The following is a 7,445-nucleotide window of genomic DNA, read 5'->3' as shown; positions in this document are numbered from 1 at the left end:
AGAAGTAAAACTGTCACTGTTTGCAGATGACATGATACTACACATAGAGAATCCTAAAGATGCTACCAGAAAGCTACTAGAGCTAATCAATGAATTTGGTAAAGTAGCAGGATACAAAATTAATGCACAGAAATCTCCAGCATTCCTATATACTAATGTTGAAAAATCTGAAAGAGAAATTAAGGAAACACTCCCATTTACCATTGCAACAAAAAGAATAAAATACCTAGGAATAAACCTACCTAGGGAGACAAAAGACCTGTATGCAGAAAACTATAAAACACTGATGAAAGAAATTAAAGATGGTACAAACAGATGGAGAGATATACCATGTTCTTGGATTGGAAGAATCAACAGTGTACAAATGACTCTACTACCCAAAGCAATCTACAGATTCAATGCAATCCCTATCAAGCTACCAATGACATTTTTCACAGAACTAGAACACAAATTTCACAATTTGTATGGAAACACAAAAGACCCTGAATAGTCAAAGCAATCTTGAGAAAGAAAAATGGAGCTGGAGGAATCAGGCTCCCTGACTTCAGACTATACTACAAAGCTACAGTAATCAAGACAGTATGGTACTGGCACAAAAACAGAAATATAGATCAATGGAACAGGATAGAAAGCCCAGAGATATACCCATGCACATATGGTCACCTTACCTTTGATAAAGGAGGCAAGAGTATACAATGGAGAAAAGACATCCTCTTCAATAAGTGGTGCTGGGAAAACTGGACAGCTACACAAAAGAATGAAATTAGAACACTTTCTAACACCATATACAGAAATAAACTCAAAATGGATTAAAGACCTAAATGTAAGGCCAGATACTATAAAACTCTTAGAAGAAAACAGAGGCAGAACACTCTATGACATACATCACAGGAAGATCCTTTTTGACACACCTCCTAGAGAAATGGAAATAAAAACAAAAATAAACAAATGGGACCTAATGAAACTTCAAAGCTTTTGCACAGCAAAGGAAACCATAAACAAGATGAAAAGACAACCCTCAGAATGGGAGAAAATATTTGCAAATGAAGCAACTGACAAAGGATTAATCTCCAAAATTTACAAGCAGCTCATGCAGCTCAATATCAAAAAAACAAACAACCCAATCCAAAAATGGGCAGAAGACCTAAATAGACATTTCTCCAAAGAAGATATACAGACTGCCAATAAACACATGAAAGGATGCTCAACATCACTAATCATTAGAGAAACGCAAATTAAAACTACAATGAGGGGCTTCCCTGGTGGCGCAGTGGTTGAGAGTCCACCTGCCGATGCAGGGGACACGGGTTCGTGCCCCGGTCCGGGAAGATCCCACATGCCACGGAGCGACTGGGCCCGTGAGCCGTGGACGCTGAGCCTGCGTGTCCGGAGCCTGTGCTCCTCAACGGGAGAGGCCACAACAGTGAGAGGCCCATGTACTGCAAAAAAAACCACAACAAAACAAACAAACAAAAAACTACAATGAGGTATCACCTCACACCAGTCAGAATGACCGTCATCAAAAAATTTACAAACAATAAGTGCAGGAGAGTGTGTGGAGAAAAGAGAACCCTCTTGTACTATTGGTGGGAATGTAAATTGGTACAGCTACTATGGAGAACAGTATGGAGGTTCCTTAAAAGACTAAAAATAGAACTACCATACAAGCCAGCAATCCCACTACTGGGCATATACCCTGAGAAAACCGTAAGTCAAAAAGAGTCATGTACCACAATGTTCATTTCAGCACTATTTACAATAGCCAGGACATGGAAGCAACCTAAGTGTCCATCGACAGATGAATGGATAAAGAAGATGTGGCACATATATACAATGGAGTATATACACATATACTCAGCCATAAAAAGAAACGAAGTTGAGTTATTTGTAGTGGATGGACCTAGAGTCTGTCATACAAAGTGAAGTAAGTCAGAAAGAGAAAAACAAATACCGTGTGCTAACACATATATATGGAATGTAAAAAAAAAAAAAAAAAAAAAAACGGTTCTGAAGAACCTAGGGGCAGGACAGGAATAAAGACACAGACGTAGAGCATGGACTTGAGGACACGGGGAGGGGGAAGGGTAAGCTGGGAGAAAGTGAGAGAGTGGCATGGACATATATACACTATCAAATGTAAAGTAGATAGCTAGTGGGAAGCAGCCGCATAGCACAGGGAGATCAGCTCAGTGCTTTGTGACCACCTAGAGAGGTGGGTTAGGGACAGTAGAAGGTAGATGCAAGAGGGAGGATATTTAGGGATGTATGTGTATGTATAGCTGATTCACTTTGTTATAAAGCAGAAACTAACACACCATTGTTAAGCAATTATACTCCAATAAAGATGTTAAAAATAAAAGAAATGTAAGTTTAAATATCTTAAAAACTTCTGAGAAACCTGTACAGCAGTGGTTCTCAAACTCTAACAAGCATTATATTCATTTGGGGGGCTTATGAAAACAGAGATTGTTGGATACTACACCTAGAATTTGATTTAAAGGGTCTGGGGTGGGACTGAAGAATTTACATTTCTAATAAGTTCCCTGGTGGCGATAATGTTGCTGGTCCACGACCATGATTTGAGAACTACTGTCAGAGAGTAATGGAAATAAAAAAGGAAACCAATGGAAAAATAAAATCTTAAAAAAATTTTGGAGCTGGACACACGCAGTTTTGAATCCAGTTTCACTACTTCCTAGCAGTGGGATCCTTGGACACCTATCTTGTTTGAGTTTCAGATTCAGTTTTGGAGTCTTGGGGTCTTGGTAGGGGTTAAAGGAGATCACAAACATAAAGCTGTTGGCAGAGTCCCTGACCCAGAGCACACATTTATTCCAAGGTAGCGGCAGTGGTAGGTGTCGTAGCTCAGGCTCCTAGCGATGCTTGACATATGTCCTCAACAGAACACAGCTTTGGCACACTCTTCCATCTCAGATCGTGTGTGTAGAGGGTGGCGTGGGCAGGGGAGGGCTCTAAGGGGAAAAAGTGAGGGACAGTGGATGAAAGAAGACAATTGTCACTCAACAACTCAGCCAGTATTGTCCCCTACACCTTCTATTCAAGGAGGACCACTCATTTTAGAATTGGCAGCAAGAGCCCAAGTTTCAAAAGTTCTGTCCTAGGGCCCCTTAACTCTCCACTCGTACTAACAAATCGCATGCCAAATGTTCCATTTTCTCAGGCACCTGGTGTCTCCACTTCTGAATTTATGTACCAGACTCTGTGGAATCCCTCAGGTGACTCTTAAGACTGGGAAAACTCATCAGCCATAAACTAAATCTTTCTAGGTTGCAAGAAGCTTTCTGGAGACCACACTAAAAACTGAAGATGTGGACCTGTCAAGAAGCTTGGGTCTGAGATAGATCAGTCAGCTAAGAGCAAACACAGCCAAGATCCCGAGGCGTTTACTGGAGGTCCTGTGGACCATCTGACTGTGGTCAGCTGGGCTCCTGGAAGCCAGACGACCCCTCCAGCCCAGGCCTGCTTAGCTCCGCCCTCTCTCCTTCTCTTGAGGTGAGAAGGCGATTCCTTAGAAGACAAATGGCATCAGCTGGGTACTCACTGAGCTTCTCTGCATGGCCCACTCCTTCCCTTCCCATTGAGCAATGCCCTTTCGACTTGCATGTCTGGTCCAACTGAATGTGCTTGTTATGGGAACTAGACATTCCATAAATTTGTCTTCATCTGGAGACCCAGGAGGAAGGGGACCTGGGACTTTCTCCAGCCACCATGCAGCACTGGGCCTTGATTTAGTTTTATGTAAATTGTGCTGCTTTTCCACTTTTGCCCCCAGAAGTCAGGCCTGGAGAGTAGGAGGTCACAAGCCCTCATCCCTCTCTTGGCCACAGGGATCAAATTGCTCTGGCCCAGGAAGGGGCCCATTTGCGATCCTCTTCTCCTCCACCCGCCCCACAGCCTGGAGGAGGTAAGGAGCTGGCAGGGGTCACCCCAGACCACCTCTTCCCAAGGGGGCTGTTCCTGCCTTTCCTCCGAGGATTCTTGGACTGCCCTTGGCAGTCACACCTGGTAGAAACTTGTTCCCACTGACCTTTTCTTCCACCAGACCTAAGGAATGTCTTACATTTCCCAGGTTAGGCACAATCTGTTTATTTACTGTTTCTCTCCCTGAGACTAGGGGTCATTTTCTCTTTTGTTCACCACCATATCCCCAGTGCCTGGCACGTGGCAGATGAGAAATAAACAAATGTTTGTGGAGTGAACACTGCTTGTCTTGAGTGTGAGTAGGGGAGGGTCTTTCCACAGCAGAAAGCCCCAATTGTCTGCATATTCTGTGGAAGGAAGGGCAGAAAGACTTTGACTACCAGTGGTGCTATGAGCTACTAGCAATCTTTCTTTTCAAGACTTCAAATTAAATGAAAGCATTGGTGAGTTAATCGATAATATATTGGTCCATATACTCTCCCATCATTTATCAAATGCCATTTGATGTGTTAAAAACAATGAAGATGTACCCATTCAAAAACTGTTATTACATAGTGTTTTGTTTCCAATAAGTGGTTTGAGCCATGATTAGAAAAAGAGCGTGAGTTTTCGTTGTGAGTGCTGAGCACTCGGCCTGGCTTGTTTCTTTTAACTCTCTTAGCAACCCTTTAAGAGAGGGAGATGTTACTGTAAGGACGATGAAGATGAGGTTCAGAGAGGTTAGGTGCCTTCCCAATGGTCACACAGCTAGTAAGAAGACAGTGGATTTGAACCCAGACACTTTTCTATCTGGCCTATTAGGTCTTATTTTCTAATTGAGGAACATAGTAGTTACCTCTTAAAGCAGGGTTGGGGCTTAAATTAGATGTCTGAAAGATTTAGTGCAGTGGTTCTCCAACTTTGGTCCTATCGGAATCACCTGGTGAACTTGGTGAACACACAGAGGTCAGGCCCTATGCTACTTTAAGGATCCTGAGCCTCTGTGTGCCTTATTCCTCCCCCAGGTGATTCTGATACCTGCCAAAGTGGGAGAACCATTGATAGAGTACATTATATACACTAAAACATGGGGAGAGATAGAAAACAAACAAGCAAATATAAAATTCCCAAGAGGTCAGGTATAAAGAGAAAAGAGGGTGGCCAAAGATGTTGGGCCAGAAAAACCACCAGATTTTGATAGTCCCCTCAGTGCCCTGCTTTCTGGAGGCTCTGCCCCCTGGACTTGGGAGAGCCAGGCCTCAGGAACAGGTATTGGTAATGGCTATGGCCATGGCCGCGGCCATCCTTGTGCCCACAGTGTCCTCAAGACAGCCACTGGGAGCATGGAAGTGTGTTTGGATCAATGCTGGGCTGGTGAGGAGAATCTCGTCATGCTGCCCTTGGCTGGGCGGACTGCCCACCTCAGCCATGGACGTGAATCAGATTGAATGTTTCCCGAAGAAGCCACTGGATTTGTCTTCACCTGGAGACCCAGGAGGAAGGGGACCTGGGACTTCCTTCAGCCACCAGGCAGCAGTGGGCCTTGCTTTAGTTTTATATAAATTGTGCTGCTTCTCCACTTTTGCTCCCAGAAGGCAGGACAGGAGAGCAGGAGTCATAAAGCCTCATTTTGGGATCAGATTTCTCTGACCCAGGAAGGGACCCATTTGCAGTTCTCTTGTCCTCCACCCTCCCCATCCCCTTACTCAGGAGGAGGTAGAGAGCTGGCAGGGGTCACCCTAGACCACCTTTTCCCAGGGGGACTATTCCTGCCTCTCCAGGAATCCCTGAACTGCCCTTGGCAGTCACACCTGATGGAAACTTCTTCCCACTGACCTTTCCTTCCACCAGACCTAAGGAGTATCTGACATTTCCACTTAATATATCTTGGAAATCTTTTCAAATCAGCACATGTGATCTACTTCATTCTTATTTATTTATCTATTCATATTTTATTGAATTTTTGAACAGGTAACATTCACATGGTTAGAAATTCAAGTAGTATGAAAAAATTTATCAAAAAAGTGAAAATTCTGGGTCACCTGTGTTCAGGTCCCACTGCTGCTACTGCCAAATACGAAACCATTTGTATTAATTGCTTGTGTATCTTTTCAGGGTTTCTTTATGCACAGAAAGCCAATTTTCAAGATATTTTCTCCCTCTTTCCTGTTTATCCAGAAAGGAAAATACAACAAACTTGGATCTGCATTTTTCCCTTTACTTATCTTGGCAAACTTTCCATATCAATACAGAGACTTTTCTCATTCTTTCTGACTGTCGTATAGTATCCTATTGATTACAAGCACCATAATTAATTTAGCCTGTCCTGAGTTGAGGGTCATTGTTTTGTTACCATTACTTGCAATTACAAACTGTGCTGTTCTGATCTATCGTGTACATATGTTTTTGTGCAAATTACAGAAAATGTCAAAGTGGTTTTCAAGTAGGTTGTCCCAGTGTATGAGAGTTCTTATTTCATCACATTCTTGGCAACCCAGTGTATGAGCAAATAATTTTAAAAAACTTTGTCATTCAGATAGGTTTTTAAAAATGTATTTTGTTGTTTTAAAATAGATTCTTGGGCTTCCCTGCTGGCACAGTGGTTGAGAGTCCGCCTGCCGATGCTGGGGACACGGGTTCGTGCCCCGGTCCGGGAAGATCCCACATGCCGCGGAGCGGCTGGGCCCGTGAGCCATGGCCGCTGAGCCTGCGCGTCCGGAGCCTGTGCTCCGCAATGGGAGAGGCCACAGCAGTGAGAGGCCCGCGTACCGCAGAAAAAAAAAAAAGAAAAATTAGATTCTTTATTATAAGTACAGTTGAATGTATTTTCAAATATTTGTGAACCTTTTTTCTTTTTCTATGAGCTGCCTTTTCATGTCCTTTGTTCATTTTAAATTTGGTTGTTAGTCTTTTTTATTGATTTAAAGAGTTTTTTGTGTATTAATGAAATTAATCTTATTATATAACTGTTACAATTATTTCTCTCAGTTGCTTTTACCTTTATTGCACCGTTTTTTTTATTTTCTACTTTTCTCAAAACAGTGCATGCAGATATTACAAAAATCAAAGTAGTACCAGATATTACAAAAATCAAAGTAGTACAAGGCTTATAATAAATGGAGAAGTTTTTCATATGACTCAGTAATTCCACTCCTGGGTATATGTCCAAAAAAACCAAAATCACTAATTCAGAAAGATACATGCACCCCAATGTTCATAGCCTCATTATTTTCAATTGCCAAGATATGGAAGCAACTTAAGTGTCCATCAACAAATGAATGAATAAAGAAGATGTGGTATATATATATATATATATATATATATATATATATATATATATAAAATGGAATATTACTCAGCCATCAAAAAGAATGAAATTTTGCTATTTGCAGCAACATGGATGGACTTACAGTGTATTATGCTTAGTGAAATAAGTCAGACAGAGAAAGAAAATTATGTATGATATCACTTATATGTGGAATCTAAAAAATAAAGCAGACTAGTGAACATAACAGAAAAGAAAC

Source organism: Pseudorca crassidens, chromosome 5, assembly GCF_039906515.1.
Source record: "Pseudorca crassidens isolate mPseCra1 chromosome 5, mPseCra1.hap1, whole genome shotgun sequence".
Classification (NCBI taxonomy): domain Eukaryota; kingdom Metazoa; phylum Chordata; class Mammalia; order Artiodactyla; family Delphinidae; genus Pseudorca; species Pseudorca crassidens.
This window is presented reverse-complemented; position numbering follows the sequence as displayed.